Raw genomic sequence first — 21053 nt, forward strand, 5'->3', positions numbered from 1 at the left:
TTTGGAATATGTCTGTTTTGCAGAACTGGCACAAACGATTTTCAAATCCACTGACGTTTCTTTTTTAATTATGACGCTTTTTTAGAATTATTGACTGTTATTTTCTTGTTTATGACTGTATGTTATCCTTCCTTGTTTTTATTTATTATTATTTTTGTTGCAGCAAACAGACTGGTTTCATAACATGCAAAGTTCATCGAGTTCAAGGATAAGCAGAATTATGGCCCTTGCAAAGAAAATAAAAGCAGAGCGTTATGCACTAGATCAAGTGCAAAACTCAGGTAATCTGATATTAAATATTAAAAAAATAGCGTGCCTAAATAACGTGCCTAAAATATTTATTTTAGCTATAATAATGTTTCTTCTTTTTCAGAAATCTCAGAAAGACATCTTTTAGAAGAGGAAAATGCTGCACTTGTTTCTTATGATAATGCAAACTATGTTATAGCTACGATTAACGATAATAATAAGCCTGATACATCATTATTACGGGTTGACGTTTTACCAGAACGGAAAGACAAACTCCAAATCTCGGACTTCGTAAGCGATAATGATGATGATTCCATAAAAGATCCAAACTATGAATCAGATTCTAGTAGCACTAGTTAGTCCTCCTCTGCTACATCAAGTGATAGTTCTAGCTCAAGCAGTAGTTATAGTCCAGGTTGCAATGGTTTCTTGTCGAATTCACACAATGTAAGCCAGGTAGCTGACACTCCACTTGCGGAGTGTCAGTAAATATCAAGCAGTAAATACTCCAGCAGCAAGCATTCAAATACCAGACGTTGAAGTTGCAGACACTCTAGCAGCAAACTTACAAGGATCAGGACCTGAAGTACAAGATACTCAACTAGCAGACACCCAACCAGTAAACACTCATCCAGCAGACACCAAAATTGCCAGTCCTAAAAAAAGAGGGAAAAAGCGAGTAGCAGTGGCAGAAAACTGGTTAAGTAACAAAGCCAAGAAATTACGAAACTCTGGCCAAGCATATACCTCAAGATCTAAATCACAAAAACCTATTGTTGCTAGGAGTATCAGACCTGCTTGTGGAGATAAATGCCGGCTAAAATGCTCTAATAAAATAGATGAAAATACCAGGAAAGATATTTTTAAAAAATATTGGGCCCTGGAAAATATAAATAGACAGAGGGATTTCATTCACAAATGCATGAAACCAGTCAAACCAGTGTACAGGTACAGCAGTGCAGAGAGGCCTAGACCTAGACAACATAATAATGCATACTATGCAACTATAATAATGCAATATATTTTGGGCGCCGCCCAAAGCGGACGGCGCCAATTTTTGATTACTGATTGAAGTTGGAAGGTTATAAAAGTGATGCCAGAAGTTTTGTGGATTAAAGCGGAAGGATAGGAGTAGAGATAATTCCTCTCTCAGTCGACCCTATTCCTCTATCTACACTTAAGTAGCGCATATAGGGGAGAGCGGGATTGAATGATTGGTCTTACGAAAGTTTTATGTCACTTTATCTGTTGCTCTAAATTGTCTGCATAACGTTTGCAGGAGATCTGGCCATGTCTAGTATATTCGCAATATCGGTATCCTACTGTAGAGCTCTTGTTAATAGGACTCCCAAGTTGGATAGGATTTGACGTTGGGCGTAATTAAATACCGTAGGGTCTCTGTTAAAGGCTATGAGTGTCGTATCGTCTGAAGAAGGGTTCTTATGGCTGGCAACCCTTTGTGGGTCTTGACCTGCTTAACAACGATCTTCCATTCTGCACTGTCGGATACTTTTCTTCGCCACTGCATGATGTTAATGGGCTCTACATCGTCTATCTTCGACTCTACATTGTCCTATTTCCTTGGGGTTTTCATCTCTGGATTACTTTTACGGTTCGATTATCTGACAATCTTTCTAAGTGAACAAGCCGTTCTAAGATATCTGCGCTCTACATTAATTCATCCAGCTCCCAGTTTATTTTTATTATTTACGAACCATCGCTGCAATAGGTTGGTGCAAATATCGTTCTTAAAATTTCGCACTCAAATATTCTCAATTGTTTTTTATCAGTGGTTGAAAGAGTCCACGTTTCACATCCACATGGACCACTGGTCTAATTACTGTTTTGTAGATTCTAAGCGTAGACTCACGACTCAGTAACTTACTTTTCATTATCATTATCCACATATGCGCATATTTGAGTGGATCTTGTATTAATACAGCCGTTAATATCTAGTTTTGTGATAATAGCTTCCAAAGTTTGATTAAAAAGTGTTGTTGATCAGGCATCATAAACATCACTCATTTTTAATAAATGTCCAAACCACCTACAGGGCCGTTTTTCGATTCGGTCCAACACTGTTTCTTCTGGTTTTATTCGAGTTCCTTTCTAGTCTCGATATTCTTGTGATGTTCCATAATATTTAATCCATTTCTACTGCTAAGCGCCTTTTTTTTAGGTCTGCATTAGTTTTGACCCGTAGCTCAAAACTTATTTTACCATGGCTTTACTCACTCTGTTCTCTTTCCTTCATTTATTTTTATTTGAGACATTTTTATCCCATCAGAATGAATTAACATAAAATTTTCCTAATTTGTTGTTCGATAATAAATCTTTAAAAACATTATTTGAAATCATGATTTGTTTATTTTACATCAAAAATAATTTTAGTGCTTATTTTTATCATCTTATTTATATTCAATTTGTGAGTAGTTTGTGGAAGTCAAATTTAAGAAAGCAATCAAACCAGTTTCTAAACCCGAATTATCGGTAATGGCAGTTTAACGCTGTTCAAAAAATGCAAATGCATTGTATATGCAGTTTTTTGGCAAAACCAGCAATTAACATAAATATTTTTTTTTTATATTTTGTAATGCAACATGCAACTCACTTAGTGGGGCTAAGAAAAAGAAATATTTAAATTTAGTCCTGGAGAACTCGGCACATAAGTATAAAAAATATCAAGAATGTGTTGGAATAATAATAATAGTCTCCCGTTGTATACCGCTGTCGCGGCTTTGGGAGTATAGCAGGGTAGTCTGCTATATCTAGGGCCTACGGTATACAAGGAAGGTAACATGTGTTGGAATAACGATTAATAATAGATTAAATAATATATTTTATTCCTGTTTAACAATTTTATGAGGTCTTACCAATAAATACTAGCATTATGGAGATAATAACTAACGATTCCACTGTTTTAGTTAAAAAATATATCTACCTCTGAACGCTTTATGAAGCCATATAGGCCAATTTCTCTCCATTGTGCATTATCAAAAATTGTTTAAAAAAATAGTCAATCAGAAACTTCTTTGGTACCTTGAATAGTTAGGTGTGTGGCCCATCGTAATAGAATGTTCACTTAAAGCACAGGCTTGTACTTTACTCAGATTAACTATGATCAAACAGAAATATTGAGAAGGGAAAGAAATTACAACAAAAGACTGTTTCTAGAAATGTGTTTAATTAAAACTACACAAAACGCCTTAAACAAAAGAGAAGACATTGAAAATCTTAGTGCTATATAGAGTAATCTTTTAAATAAAAGAACAACAACTATATAAAAGTTCTTTAAAAGTTACACAAAAAAAGGGATTATTCCAAGTTCAAATAAAATAAAATTTATTGTTTATTTGTGTTTGGTTTTTTTCCCTTCTTTATTACTTATTAACATAAACTCTGTTGCTTGTTTAATAAATGCGAACGAAACGCAATTGAGGTTTGCATAAACATTCTCTGACTCTTTCTCTGTCAAACTAACCTAAAATTGATTAAAGAAATAGAAGAGACATGGTAACCATGGTAATAAGTTTTGACTGAAAGTAAAAGAATTATGTTAATGTTAAGTAATTCTGTTAATTCTTTAGTACAATCCTCACAAGGGTAAGCATGTTAAAGATACAACTTCATTGTCTAATGTAGTTTTTTGTTTTAATTTTTAGTATGTTTTGAGAAAGAGTTAAATAAACTCGAAAGCTAAACAAACCTTAAAGAGTTTTACTTAAAGGCCAGTATTTGACTGAAATACATATATGTACATTTCGGCAACACGGCAAGCAGGTGTAAAGACGTGTGAAATGTCTCTCCATAATAAATATTGTAAAAAGTGTAAAAAAACTGTAGTAAATGGAGTAAAGTGCATAAATTGTGACGCTAGCATCCATGTGAGTTGTGCTCGAAAGAGTAACAATGTTAAGTTTATAAATGACGAGTTGATTGAATGTTGTTTACCAGTGAAACCTGAAGATCAAATATTTTTGGAAGCAATGGATAACTTAATAACAGATGATAAGGTAATTGATATTAACATATTCAAATATATAATTAGACAAAAAGATACCCTAATTAAAGAGCTATACGGAAAAATTGACCTTATGAGTCAACATATTGATTTACTAAAACAATTAAATTCGCAAAAAAATGTTGTCGAAAATCAAGAACAACTTATACATCAAAATAAGGTAATAAACAAAGACACACTTATGGATTCAGTCGAAACAAAATCAGTTCGTCAACCCATCAACGCGAACAAAGATCGCACTGTTGCCAGTTCTTCCCAGAAATGTGAAGTTACAAAGAAAGATGTTTCAGACGCGATATTACAAGTAACTACAGAACAAAAGTTAAATGAGTACATATACGTAGGTGAAAGTAACCAAGAAAAATCTGAATGGACAGAAGTAGATAGAAGGAAAAAAAGAAAGCATTTAGTTGTGGGAAAAAACACTGAAATGATATTAAATGGAAAAGAAATCAAGGGAGTACATAAGTTGATAGACCTACATGTATACAGGGTCGATCCCGATATGACTGCGGAAAATATGAGGGAACTTATGAAGACTACATTTCCCGAAGTAGAGGTAGAATCCCTAAAATCAAAGCATCCTGATATTTACAGTTCATTTAAAGTTACAATTTTTAATAACAATTTTAAAGAAGCTATGTCTCCTAAAAGATGGCCATGTGGAGCTCACGTACAACGTTTTTTTCACGTAACACCCAGAAAGCCGCAAGAGATGTAGATAAAAGTGTACGAATAGAATCAGCGGTAGTGCAAAAGAATATAGGAAACACCTGTTTTTGTGAAAGTGATATGATAAGTTCTGATAAACAAAAGTTGGTAGTAAATCCTGACCAAACCAGTTTGGTAAGCATTTTTCATATAAATACACAAAGTTTATTAAATAAAATTGATCAACTTAACATTTTTTTAAAAGATAAAACTTACAATATTTTGTGCTTTTCTGAACATTGGCTTAGAGAATCTGAATTAACAACAGTGATAATTGACAGATACTTTTTATCAACTTGTTACTGTAGAAAAAGTAGAGAACATGGGGGTGTTGCTATTTTCTGCGATGGCAAAATATCTACACGTCCAGTTTCTTTAAATGATATATCTTGTGAATATGAAGGTGAATTTTGTGCTTTGGAAATTATATATATAAAAACTATTCTAGTATCAGTGTATAGAACAGGTAACGCAGATTTCCAAATTTTCTTAGGCCTATTTGAAAAATTATTAATATTCTGTTCTAATAATTATGTTCAAACAATTATAATTGGGGATTTCAATATTGATTTCAAAGGCACTTCAAATGAATTAAAATATTTTTCCGATCTAATTTCTTCTTTTGGTTTAACTATGAGGATTGATGAATTTACAAGAATCACTGCTACATCAGCAAGTTGTTTAGATAATATTTTAACAAATATAGATAATGAAATAGTTGGGTGTGGTGTTGTAGACCCATGCCTTGCTGATCATTGTGCTCAATTCCTAAATTTAAAAATAAAATCTGATCAGATTGACAATGATAGGATATTCAGAAGACACATAACATGTAAAGGCACCCAAATGTTAAAACAATCACTAAAATCTGTGGATTGGTCGTTAATAAACAATTCAATAACAGCAACGGAATTAGCTGAGTTCATAATTGACACATATGTAAAATTAACTGAAGTTTGCTTTCCAGTAAAAAAGTCAAGAATTCATTTTGAGGCACCTGTTTCTTGGTTTGACGATGAACTAAGGAAAATGCGAGTAAACCTTTCGAAGATAAAAATTACTGCTAACCTTACTAGTGATTACACTCTGTATAATCAATTCAAAAAACACTATCAATTAACAATATCAATAAAGAAAAAACTGGCATATGAGCAGTTTTTCTTAAAATCTGATAATATATCTCGAGATTCTTGGAAAGTCATCAATTATCATAGGAATAAAACTCAAAATAAAAAAGTAACTTCATGTAATATTTCATCAAACGAGTTTAATAATTACTTTACTTCGGTAGCGGGAAATATATTGAACTCGTTAGATGAGACAGATGAAAATGATGCCATGAATTTTTTGGAGGGAATATACTCCCCTTGCCACTCGTTGTTTTTAACACCTGTTAGTGATACTGAAGTTAGGAATACATTATACAGCTTGAAAAACTCAAAATGCACTGATTTTTACTTCTTAAACAAACAATTAGTGATAGAAACTCTGGATATTATTATTGATAAACTGGTCATACTTTATAATCTTTGCCTTATCGAAGGAATCTTTCCCGATGTATTAAAAGTAACAAAAGTGTTACCGCTACTCAAAAAAGGATCTCCAGAAGAAATTGAAAATTATCGCCCTATTTCTATTATTCCCATTCTTGGTAAAATTTTTGAAAGTATTTTGAATAACCGCTTAATAGAGTACATAGAAAAGTACAAAATACTTCATTGTAATCAATATGGTTTCAGAAAAAAATGCAGCACTACTCAAGCAATTCAGGAAATTGTAAGGGAAGTAGTTGATGGCCTAGAGAGAGGTCACTTCGTGTCTTTAACATTGTGTGACTTATCTAAGGCTTTTGATTGTGTCTCACACACTTTACTTTTAGACAAAATGCACAAATATGGCATAAGGGGAAATGCTCTTAATTTATTTCGATCGTATTTAATAAACAGAAAACAGGCCGTTTTTTTAAATAATAACTACTCCAATTTTCACAATGTTGAACATGGAGTTCCCCAAGGGTCTATATTAGGACCTACATTTTTTCTTTTATATCTCAACGATATATTTCATTATACCCACCCCTTAAGGTGTATATGTTTTGCAGATGATACAACCGTTATTAGTACCGACCAGAATCAATATAATTTAAATAACAAAATAGGAAACGATGTGCTTAAAATTAAAAACTGGTTTACACATAATAAACTAAAACTAAACGAGGATAAAAATCAAAATATAGTTTTCAGTTCAGATCGAAGACACATTTTTGGATATAGCATCAAATTGTTAGGGATTTTTATGGATGACAACTTAGATTGGGGCATCCATATAGACAACTTAAGTTCTAAACTCGCCAGTACAATATTTGTAATGCGTAACCTGGTTTATTTGGTACCTAAAAGTACCCTTAAAATGTGTTACTTTTCATTGTTTCATAGTCATATACAATATGGAATAGCTGTTTGGGGCAACTCTGGTCATGCCGACAGAATATTTAAATTACAAAAGAAGGTGGTGAGGATACTTGCTGGAGCGGATTTAAGGGATCATTGTAAACCATTATTTTTGAACATGGGTATTATGCCTCTACCTTCGCTTTATATGTATGCAACACTGTTGGAAATTCACGATAATAAAAATAAGTTTACTATAAACTCCCAATTACATGATCATCTAACAAGATCGAGGGATTTAATTAGGTCACAACGATTCAGACTATCAAAGAGCACAAAGAATTCAATTGATATTCACTTGTATAACTATCTGCCTAACGAAATAAAAATTCTGTCTCCACCACTGTTTAACAATAGGATCAGAAAGCATTTTTTAACATATTGTTTTTACTCAAAGACAGAATACCTCAATACACCTTTATAACGTGTACCCAGTTTGGTCAGAATACTGTCGATTTACTATCTACATATCACATTGTATTATTGCTATTAAAATGTACTAAGTTTTATGTATTAGTTTATTTAGTCATTGATTCGGGAATATTCTTAATTATTTGCACATTTTTGTTACTTCCATATTTCAAAGATTTTTTATGTGACAGTTTAGGTTTGTTTTTTTTTTTTTTTGGTTAGAGATTTTTTTATCTTAAATTTTTAATTTTAATTCTTCTGCTAATACTTACATATGTATATTACTTTAGCCAATATGGTTAAGTTAATTTTAAGTTTACATTATTATATCTTTTATTGTATTTTTTATACGGACTTCAAACTTTATGTAAAGTGGTCAATAAACGTTCTATCTATCTATCTATATATATATTGGATTTGAAATTTCCGCGGGAGCTATATGTGGTTTCAGTTGTTTTCCGGGTTTGACTCCACGTTAAATAGTTTTGGTTTTTAGAAAAACCATTGTTTTGGCGACGTTTCGGCAAGGTCACACTTGTCATTGTCAAGTCAGATTAGTTCTGCTTCTTCTTAATTTTCCAGGCGAACTGATTTCTCGGTCGCTGCACGCTGAGTTTAAATATCTTGTAGCGCTTCTTGTAATTGGTCCTGTGCGCAGAGCGGGCGTGGTCTTCTTTGCTATTTTAATTTCTACGTTTTTCTGCAGAATTGGTTTCCACGTATTTGAGAGTCTTTGGGCATCATCTCTGGTGTTTAAATTTTTCGAATGTTTTTCGATCTCTATGGCTTCCCTGATTACACGTTTGGCCTTATTTTCGATGTTGGCTAGCATTGTTGTTCCATTCAAGTCTATTTTGTGTCCTGTGTTTATGACATGTTGTGCTAGGAGTGAAGTTTTCTCTTTTCTTTCGATGGCGTTTCGATGTTTTTCGCGCAGTTATCAATGCAAGCATGGGGTAAAGGAAAGAAAATAAAGCCGCCGCACTATAGCTTAAAGCAAAATATTTTTACTAATTTAATACTATATTTTTTACTAATACTATACCTAATTATAAAAACATAAGCTAGGGAAAAAACTAAACAATCTAAAGTTCTATTCGTTACCTCACAGGTTAGAAAGGTGTGATATTATAACTACTTACTTAACTTTTAGAGGTTATTTTTATAGAACATCTATTTTATATAACAAGCGAGTCTTCTACAGCTGGCGCCGCTTCTCGCATCCTAATTTCCAGCGTTTTCTGTCGAAGCAATCTTCAGTTGTTAAATCTCTGGCGGTCATTGCATCGTCGACATCGTCTCTCCAGGATCGTCTTGGTCTACCTCGTTTTCTTCTAGTTGGCGGAGTCCATTCTTCTATTTTTTTTTGGCATTCTGGCATCTATTTTCAGGCATTCTCTGAAGGTGTCCATACCAGTTAAATCTTTTGGCTTCGATTGTGTCTATTATGTCTAGATCGATTTCCATTTCTCTCCGAATATCTTCGTTTCTCACCCTATCAAGTCTAGTGAGCTGGCAACATCGTCTCCAGTAGTTCATTTCCATGGCCTTAATTTTTGATTTGTTTCTTTGGTTTATCTCCCAGAGTTCGGCGCCGTACAGCCCAATACTTTCTATTATTGTTTTATAGATTCTTCTTTTATTTTCTTTTGTTATTTTTTTCATTCCATAATAGTCCGTGTAGCTGTCTGGTGGCTGATCTTGCTTGGCCAATCCTGGAGTGTATTTCTTCGCTACTTCCTGCTTTTGATGTTATTTGGACTCCCAAGTATTTGAAATTGTCTGTTGGTTTTATAGTTCCCATTTCGGTTTGTAGGCTTTCTGGTTTTTCTCCTACAACTAAGTACTCAGTTTTTTGTATATTAATTGTGAGGCCCCATTTGGTACACTCATCTTCCAGTTTTCTAAGCATGTAGCCTACATCACTCTCGTCTTCAGCTAGAATGGCTTGGTCGTCAGCGAAGTGTATCGTGTACAATCTATCATCTCCGATTGGGATGCCCATATTGCAGCACTTTCTTCTCCACACTGAGAGTGCCTCATTTAGATATATTTTGAAGAGTGTAGGTGCTATGCAGCAGCCTTGCTTTAGGCCCTTACTAATAGGAATTTCTCTAGTTAATCTATTTCCAGTTTTAATGTTTGCCGTCATATTTTTGTAGAGTTGTTGTACTGCTTGTATATTTTTTTTGCTTATTCCTTGTTTTTCCATTGCTACCCAAAGCATTGAAAGTGGTACACTATCGTATGCCTTTGTCAGATCTATAAAGACTATATGAGTTGAAAGGTTGTGGGCTAATCTTTTCTCGATAACTTGCTTTAGAGAATATATATACTGTCCATACAGGATCTGCCTGCACGAAAGCCATTCTGTTCTTCAACATCTGTTATCTCTTTTTCAATTTTGTTTTTTATTATTTTTCCATACAGTCTTGAGAGTGAATTTATGACACTTAGCCCCCTGTAGTTTGAACAATTCTTTCTATCTCCTTTTTTGTAGATGTTGTTAATATGTGCTTTTGTCCACTCCGGTGGTAAGTCGTGTCCATTATAGAATAAGGTGAAGACATACGCCAGTAATTCCCGTAATACTTGTGGGCTATGTTTTAATAATTCATTTGGTATATATTGTGGTCCGCATGACTTCCGATTTTTTAGAGTTTGTATTGCATTCTCGACTTCCTGTACTGTTATTTCATCGTCTTCACTGAATTCCAGTTCATATGTTGTTGAACTGATGTTCGTGAATTGAGGTCTTGTTTCAGTCAAAAGTTGTGAGTAGTGTTCGATCCAAGATCTTTCTTCTATTAAATCTATTCTACTCGTTTCTTTTCTGTTTGTTCTGTTCTGTTTGTAGAACATCTATTTTTTACTATAAATGACAATCATAGAGTAAAAGGGTAAAACTATAAACAAAAAGGAGTCAGATAGACCTGCTGCAAGGCATATTTCTTTAGTAAACAGAGTTTTTGCAAAACCAAACAGTTTAAATTTCAGTTTTAGTAGTTTATATTTATTTTATACACTTATATTAGTATTAAATATTGATTTTGTAATTTGAGCCACAGAGGCTTTACTTTGGCTGGATATTAATGTGTAATAATAATAATAGTAATAACAATAACAACTGCCGTGTTTTAAATTTAATCAGAGGAAAGGTTCAGCCCGGCGAATTCGATATACCAAATGGCCAAAACATCGAGGCCATGGTTGAAAATGATTTGTATAAATTTCTCGGAGTAAAGCAAGAGCGGAAAATTGACTAACTTCCAAATTCATACAGCTTATATCGCACATATCTTTCTAGTAAAAATTTGTTTGCGCTTAACTACTCGGTTGATATTTTTACGTGGTCCAAAACGGAGTACAGAAAATCTTCAATGGGAACTTCTCACAAAGGCACAAAAATATTATCCTCCTAGTATAGACAACAATATTAACGCGATATCTAGGGAAAGTGGACTTAAATATATTGGTGAGCAATTAGAAAAACAGCTTGCAAACTAAATAATTTTAAATTCATTAACGTTATCTCCCATTATTTTAGGTCCTTTCCTGTTGTATATAGCTGTTATAAGGTTTTCTTAAAAAATGTGTATTTCTTCATCAGTTAATTGTTTAGTTGGAGCATAAACCTGCACAATCTTTATTCTGGTTTATGAATTTAGTCTTAAGATTATCTATATAACTCTGTTCGGGATGCTATTAATTATTTGAATTCGTGATTTCCCCTTCTTATTGATTAAGAAGACTACTTCATCGAATGTGTAGTCTTCCCTGCCTTTATAGAAGAGCCTATTGCCTAAAAATTATTACGCAAGAATAATCGCCGCAGTGTAAGGTGTCCTCTATTCCACAATTTCCACTATACTTTGACTGGCCTAAAAATTAAATGACAGCTTAAGAGGTTCCAGCAACTTATAACATACCGTGGGAAGCCGCATCGAATATTCTAGGAAAATCGTATTAAATCAATAATTTTAAGTGTGTTTACCAACATATGACAAATCTTAATAAAACACTTGAGAGAATAGTCGTATTAAAAATTATAATTTCATCCCACGCAGAGATAAAATTGACCTCAATAGTAGCCGCTACCTATTTTATCAATGAACGAGAAGTATTTTAGTTTTAAGAACCAGTGATTCCCAACCATTACAAAGCATTCAATGGCAATATTACAAAATGTGTTCGTCTGTTTTGTCTATCCATTAGTACACGATTTGGTAATACGGTATACATGACGAAAATCGATTTCCATTTGGGATATCGATTTCCGAGGTGGAAATTGTGTGCTGTAATATTTTTTAATCTAGTAAAATATTTTTGAAGCATATCTTATAGATTGCATTTAATAGACTGACACCTCTATAGTTTCGCAATTTTTACAGTCACATTTTTTAAATGATGATATAACTTTCAGGTATTTTAGATTCGAATAAACATTAGGACAATTTTAATAGGAATCGAATAGAGATAGAATAGAGATTCTAGTTAAATTCGACGTTATATGTGTTCGATTTTAATTTAGTCGAATGCCAAAACGTGATATTAGGAAAGGATATGATTAAACACGAAAGGATAACTATTATTATAATACAGTATATTATATTATATTGGTGTACAACTCGCGTATTTAAAGCGAAATGTAAATAGACAAAGAATCAATTAGTTTATATTGTTGACACTGTTTGTAATGTAGTAAGCAACCCGACTTGGGTTACAATTTAAATAGTTAAGTTATTCGTTAAATTAAAAGAGTACAATCTGTATTTCTTTTGGAAAGTAAACACGGAAAATCAGTTGGGCTAACGCAGCGGGAAATCATCTGACCCATCAAAAAGGAAACAGAAGACTGAAAAATGGAACTCCCCTTCTAAACATTGGGAACAAACAAATATCTATCAATCAGGCTGGCAATAGTGGACGTAACACAGCTTAGATTGAGACAGGAAAGGAGAAGATATCAATGCCGGAAATACTAGAAGTACCAGCTTTTTCCCTAGCCATTATCTTCGTCGCATGGATGCTATATACAAACGATGGAGAAAGCAGCTCGGACAGCAAAATCTCATAATTAACAGAACTACTTAAGCTGGACGCATGGAATCCAGGAGCTACTCCTTAGAGAAATAACCAGAGTCAAAAGTGTACACGGGGTTTGTAAATAAAAACCAGTTTTTCTAATCGCGATACAGTTTAACAATTGATGCGTTTATTTGAAAAACAACGCCTGTTTATTTTTTGAAAATTTGACTTTGTATGTTGTTTTCATAGAATAGTAGTTTCTTTATGGATCTCATACATTCAGTTGTGTAAAAATCCCAGATGTCCCGAGTAAACTACATCGAAAATTGGGATAGTTTTGGAAAAACAGTAGATGTCCACGCGGTTTATTGTAAAGCATTACTTGTCCCATCTTAGTCAATCATCGCTAAGCGAGAATGATCTTGTCTATAAATTTATCAGTTTTGTGCATTCTTTGTTAATACCAGGTGATGTTTGTTTCTTTTGTTTTAGAAAAACAGTTCAGCATGGCGGAAATTGTTCAACACAATACCTCTAATGTTATAGATGATAGCATTTGTGAAGTTCGAACTACAGATCAATCACAAAAACGGAAAAGAAAAGTTTATCGAAGGGAAACCATAACGCAAGCTAAAATACATGGAGTTGCTCACAAAACGCATAAAGGTGATAAGTAGACTTTGGCAAATATGCAAATAAAAATGTAGAAAATATGCGCATAAATATGCACGTGTTTACCCGAAAATATGCAAATATTTTACAAAATATGCATACAAATAAATAAAAAAATCGTAAAATAGTAACAATTTTATTTAAAAAAAAAGTGTACATAACTAAATATTTCCTACTATTCATTAAGATTTACATTTATTTTAAGTAACTACATCATTTTTAAGTATGAATAAACTTATTTAGAATTATGGTAACAATAAATGACCAAGTGGTGTTCAAAATTTTCTAACAAAAACTTGTGGCTTCTGTCTGAGTACATATATTTATATATGGAAAAACTTCGTTCAACATCAACTGATGTAACGGGAGCATTTTTCAAACTAACCAAATCATTTGGTTCTAAATTAATTGTTTCCGAAATATTTCCAGCTAGAACACTGACTACTTCAGAAAGAATATGGTAACCTTTATTTTTTTCCATAGTAGCTTCAAATTTTTTTAAAATATCTTTTCCAATATTACCTCTAACGTTCCGACAACATGACGCAAATTCTTTTATTAATGCTGTACTTTCGAACAATGACAGTTTTGGTGATTCTAACTGAGTAATTGTTTTTTGAACAAAACTAAAATTTGATTTTATAAATGAAAGTTCTTGTTGAAGCAAGTTACTCTGAAAAGTTTGTTTAGAATCCAAAAGAGATTGGGAACTTTCATCTGTTAACGTATCAATTATGTTCTTTATTTTAACAAAATGATCTGCATAAAAATTAGCTGCTTCTAACCATGTTCCCCATCGCGTTAAAATAGGTTGTGGTGGAAGAGGAATGTTAGGTAGCATTTCTTTATAAAGTTGAATTCTTATAGGAGATTTAAGAAATACTTTTTTGACACTGGATATCATGGTATTTACAAGAGGAAACTTTTTTCGTATTTCCTCTGCAACTCTGTTTAATCCATGCGCTACACAAGTAACATGTATTAAATCTGGGAAAAATATTTTTAAATTTTGTCCTGCTTTCACCATATAAGGAGCAGCATCCGATAAAATAAGCAGTAATTTATTAGAAGGAATAGTTGTCGGAAGAAAAAAAGTTGCTAATGTTTCTTGTGTAAAACGCGAAATTGTTAAAGCATTTGTTTTCTCAAGTTGCTGGCATGAAATAAGATGAGATTTTGGTAAGGTATCTTCTTTAAGAACACCAATCAATAAATGAGCAATATACATTCCTGAGGAATCAGTGGTTTCGTCTACAGATATGTAAAAATAATTATCTGCAATTTCTTCCTTAATATTAATTAACACCGACGAGTATAGCCCGTTCACATTATTTCTTCTTAGAGACCGATCACTTGGAACATTAAGTTTGCAATATTTTTTTAGAAACGAACTAAAATTTACATTTGCTAATTTTGAAAGCGGTATGTTTGCAGACACTAATGCGCGACACAAGTCTTCATTAAAAGTTTCTTGCTCATCTAATTTTTTTGAAGTAGATTGGAAACATTTAGCCATTGAAGTTTGATGTTTTCCTAATATTTTTCCTTTTTTTGCAATGTGTGAAGCAGTTCTCACATGTTGGTCTATCTGAAATTTCTTCTCACATGCTATCTATAAATAAAAATAAAAACCTTTATTTTAACCCAACCTTTAAAATATAAAAATATACAAGGTGTTTTTGGTTAATCAAATAACTGGTTTGGAAAAAAAAAACACTCGCTAAGTGTTTTAAATGCAGTATTAATCCACAAATTAGTTTTTGTTACTATTTATAACCATTAGTACATCATATAACTTATTTTAAAATTCAACAAAAGTTTTTTTTTTGTTAATTCAATTACAATAAAAATAATTGTGTTTTAGAATAGCTGACTTCATAAAAAAAAGTAAAGGTGAAAAATTTTTCTAAATACACACCATTGTATTGTACCATGGACAATTTTTTCTCACTAAAGGAAGCTATTTTTCATTTAAAAACAACCTACGAGTACTAAATTTCAAGTAAATACGTTTATTGGTTTTAAAGTTATTGTTGTTATTAACTAAAAGAATTTAATTTTTTTTAATTTTAACACCCTGTATCTCGAAAAGTAAATAAGTTTGACCCCTCATTAACTATATCGTTTTGTTCAATTTTTCGAGAAGTATCTACAGTCAAACGTTGTAAGTGTCATTTGGAAACACCCTGTATGTATGAAATATTAGATATTTAATAGAAAATATTAGATACTTACAATTTTGCCACAGACTGAACAGTAGATTTTTCCCATATCCATAGACAGCTCTTTATAAGGTTTAATCCAAGTTGAAGCACTGGTTGTTTTAGGCATTATAAAATCACAATCTTCCTTTTTGTTACGCACAACGAGTGTTTACGCTTTGAATATCAAAACAAAAATGATTTACAAATCTGAGCATCAAATTAGAAATGTTTAGGTACCTAATTCAATAAACTGGGAGATTTTGGAAAATCCCTAAATTAGGAACAAAACTATTAGCCGTTTACCTGCTGTTAAGATACAATAAATTGTAGATAGATTTGGGGATTAGATCATAAAATGCAAATGAGCGAACCCTTAGCGATTATCCAATAACTGAATGCCTCAGTGACCGAGACTTTCTAAGAATGTTGAGGGCTACTTAAATTGATCTTCTTTGAAATTGTAAATGTTTTGTACCTGTAGAGATTACGTACTTAGATCATTTCTTGATTAAAATGACTACAAAATTTTATACAAGAATTGAAATAAATTGGTATGTTTAAAAATTTTCAAATACAGTATAAAAATCTGAACTTTTATGCACTTTATGCAAACTTTTATACAAATATGCCAAAATATGAAATATTTGCATAAAATATGCACAATATGCAAAATATCCAATATGCATATTTGCCGAAGTCTAGTGATAAGGATGCTTTAGCCCGAACAACAAGAAATGACTAGGTAAATTTTTCGATAATAACAAGTTGTTTTCTCAATACTTATGACTTCAATCTTGGTTGTAGGTGTAAACGTTACCGACGCTTCTATGTAATAACACAGGAACAATGTTCTGACTTACTGAATATGTCTCATTAGAGTTACTCCTGTCCAGAGACGACGCAGTCGTATTCCATAAGCTGGTTTACCTAACCAGAGTACTACTAGTGACAGAGGAAATGAAGATATAAACAAAGCTCGACTTCAACAAAGTCCACCAAATGTAGGTTCTTTTATGTATAAAATTCGATTACCGGGAAAAGACGTAAGTATTTGTGCCAAAGCTCTTCGTAGTATTTTTGGTGTTACTGAAATGTAGATCTGTCGAGTTAGAAATAGCTTAGCAATGATTGGATCTTCTGCAAAAGATGCCCGGAGCAATCATACAAATATGCCTAAGAAAACACACTCTACTGATAGAAAACATAACAGCTCAAATGTCTTCATTTAAAGGCCGTCAAAGTCATTATACACGGAGACTGGACAAAAAGAAAATTTATCTAGCATTAGAGTTAAATGTAAAAAATATGTACAGAGCCTTTAAAGAACTTCACCCACAGTCCAAGGTTTCTTACTTTGTTTTTAATAACATATATCAAACTCGATTTAACATATCCTTTTCTTACCCCAGATGTGACACTTGTACATTATGTGATAAAACTGAAACCCAACTCAAACTACCGAATAACTATGAATCAACAAAAAAGGAACTGCTTCAAGTGAGAAACCATCATCACGCTAAAGCAAAGGCATTTTATGATATAAAACGAAAAATTAAACATAAATGTCACCATAGTAATAATGAATCTGCAACACTCTTTGACTTTATGCAAAATCTTTCGCTACGCAATTTAACTACAAATAAAGTTTTCTACAGCAGACATATTTGGTACTATGTATCTGGTGTACACGACATCGGAGGCATTGATGTCCTTATGTATACCTATCACGAAGGAATGTCCAAACGTGGTTAAAATGAAGTAACTTCCATGATATTTCATTATCTAAAAGATCATATACTCGGTAAAATGGATAAAATATGGTTTTTCTCTGATGGTTGCCTTGGTAAGAACAAAAACTACATCTTTATCCGCTTTTCATATATCCTGGTTCATGTACTGAAATTAGCATCAAAGATAACACACGTATACGCAATACGAAGACATTCATACCTACCTTACGATAAAGTAGTTATTGATGTTCCAGAAGAATGGGATGATCTTATTCGGCAGTCAAGGTCTAAACCTTCTCCATGTAAAGCGATTAATGCTGGGTAAGAAACTAACTGGTTTCTTATGAGCGAAAGCGTTATGAACGCGGACGTTCCACACCATTACTGGAAAAACAACACCAAAACAAATAACTCTGATACCAAATAAAGCGAAAAATAAAATAAGTACACCAAAGTTTCGTGATCTAATGGAGTTATCTAAATATCTCAAGAATCCTCTTAATAAAGAAGTTTATCTTGATCTAGAACCAGAATCCGGGGAAACCAAGGACCATGCTCCAGTCGTAGAACTATTTAGCGATGATAAATAGCAGTAGTGGCGAATAAACATCATATAATTTTTTGTTATTTCTACGAGGATATTTTATATGTTCATTTTCCAATATGTTTTGCTAAGTTTCCATCAATTTTTGTTTAAAATATAAATAAAAATATGAAACCACCTTGTACAATTATTTTGATATCCACATTCCCTCCAATGAATATGTTAGTAAAAGTAAGATTTGAAATAAATTGAAGCTGGGCAGTTTCTCTTGATTTTCTAAAATTTTAATTTTTGAACAAGTGTTGTTTATCAAATAAACACTTCAATTGTTTTTTATTACTATTAATTTTGAATAGAATTTACATTTACCAAATGGTTATAATTAGCACGTAATTAGCAAGTAATTATGGGAAAGTAATTATATATATATATATATATATATATATATATATATATATATATATATATATATATATATATATATTCAATTTTTGTTCACTTTCCGAAGGGATTTTAATTTTTCGGAGCAGTGTAAAAAACGAACAGCACCAACTTGGTATATATTTCTATTCAACCGGTAAATTCGCTGAGGAAGTACTGATCACAGCAGGAAAATCTGTAGTGTTCAGTTATTTCAATTAAATTCGCTGATTAATTGTCGTATATCGTATTGCCATCATATGTATTAGCGTAAATAACTTGACGAGTTGACGCTTGAAAGTATATTTAAGTTCTTAAAGTTAAATAATAATATCACTAAGCAGAGTTATTTATAAATTGGAGAACTTGACTATATGCTTTTACAACATTCCCAAACTACTTTCTTGTGGCAACTCTAATTTAAATACATATTATCTTTATATGGAATTAAGCCACAATTATTGGTTGTAATCAAAATTTTTAACTGTTTATGTTTGACATTTCGACATCCACCCCGGAAATCGTCCTGAAAATAAATTATTTTTAAAAATTCTGCGAAAAGTTATTTGCTATTAGGCTATGTTCTTATATGCTAAAAATCTGAGGGTGCTGTTTTTACCTTAGGAATACCAAATTCTGACTGATTTGTGTTTATATATATATATATATATATATATATATATATATATATATATATATATATATATATATATATATATAGTGAAAAACAATGGAATGGGGTGAACTCCCTTTCACACGGTAACTCTTGAAGATATCAGTCAGATAAGGAGAGCAAAGAAAATCAACCTAGATGTTAACTATGCGATATCTTTGTCTTCTTCTTCTTTCTTCTTGTATGTAGGCTTTAAAGCCTGTTTCTTCTTCAATATTAACCTCCTAAATTGTTTAAATTGTCGCACCAACTTTTTCTTGGTCTGATAATACTTCTTCGTCCATTTGGTGACTTATTTCGTGCTATTCGTACTATCCTGTCCTCTGCCATTCTACTAATAATGTGTTCGTTCCACTCCTGTTTCGTTTGGTATACCTTGTGATCCGCATGCTTTTCGATTTTTTAGACTTCGTACAATATATACACAATTATAGCAAAATGTACAATATATAAGTAAATGTATTTTATTTAGTAAAATAGGCAGAAACGTTTTTTTTAATGACCTTATGTAGTATAAAAATAAATAATGTCAGAATTTGAATAGTATAATCATTTGCGTGTCCAGAACTGCACTTTTAAGAAATTTAATAAATTCATAATTACCCGGAGAATAGCGAGCACCGATTATAAAATATTTACAACGTAAATTCAAGCGATAACTTTTTACAGCGGGACATTAAAAAAGAGACCAGAGAACCCTGTAAGTAAGCAATGATTCGTGACGGAACAAGATATACGTCTTGATTAATTCAGCCAAATGGGTGTGGTGCTTGTACCTTCAAAGTAATGACACTTCAAATTATTTTTAATTGTTTAAGATACCATCGAGTGCAGCTATAAACTGCGGTAGCCATAAGTCTACATTTTCGTTTGAAGATTACAAAGCCTCTCCCTTACTGAACTGTTCAAACGTTTCGTGGTTTTATTCGGGTGGTAGTAAGACGGTATATTTTCTTTCTATTTATTCTAAAAGCACCTGTGGAAAAGAAAACTTACATTTAAAATGCAACGATAATTAGTGATTTACTATCTGTGTATTATATACGAAATATATATACTGTGTAATACCGAAATTAGTGGTAAGAAGTACCGTGCTTATACATACATAAAGCAATATTGATGAACTATAAATATTTCTATTCCAATACAAGAATATACCTATGTATTTGAGGTACAGATTCGTGCAATCTTGCACTGCGCAAGAAAAACAAGTAGTAATCAGGTCAGAATCATACCAAGACTTACTATACATGCGCCAGTCCAGGGACAACTGCATACAATGGCATACTATTTCAGGGAGACTACAAAATGACTAAAAATATAGGGTACCCAATTCACTTTTTTTTTCTGAGAGTGGAGATTTCTAAAATCCGTACCAGGTTAACCCATCGCTATGGACGGCTGGCGTGTGTTGGATTCACGGTAGAGGAGTACATCCTATTTCATTTCCCCCTAAAAGGAGTCTCTGTCGTTGGTCCGGCTAGTGTTTCTCTTCTTCTTCTTTCTTTTTAATGACTGCTCGGGTGCAATTGTGTACACTATTCCATCCCGCCTTACTTCCCGTCATCTTCACGACCATCTCTCTCACAGTAACAGGGTTAATAACTATTAGAAAAATTATTTCGTTTCTTAACTCAGGTATTGATCGCTTTCATTACTTTTTATAATTAAAGGAATCACTTTAGCTGTTATTCATTTGTCTCTAAACACTTTCTAGGTTCTGCTATTAGACATATTGATCTTTATACTAGTTTCTTGATATTGAATAATCTACATGGTTGTTTTGTTGCTTATCTTTTTGTCCAAAAGAAATATTCGTCAACATTTATGAAAAATACGTTTTCAAATGCATATTTCTTTTTCTGATTAAAATATAGTACCATATTATAAACTATTCTCACCACTTCAAAACTGGAAAACATTCTTAAAGCACAAATGAT

At 32.4% G+C, this 21053-nt stretch overlaps 1 protein-coding gene across 1 annotated transcript in view; it reads right to left on the bottom strand.

The window, feature by feature from the left end:
- The window catches only part of LOC140452069 (semaphorin-1A-like), a 559254-nt gene that overhangs the window by 515968 nt on the left and 22233 nt on the right, over positions 1-21053 (bottom strand). The window lies entirely within an intron of this gene.

Source organism: Diabrotica undecimpunctata, chromosome 10 (genome assembly GCF_040954645.1).
Source record: "Diabrotica undecimpunctata isolate CICGRU chromosome 10, icDiaUnde3, whole genome shotgun sequence".
Classification (NCBI taxonomy): Eukaryota; Metazoa; Arthropoda; class Insecta; order Coleoptera; family Chrysomelidae; genus Diabrotica; species Diabrotica undecimpunctata.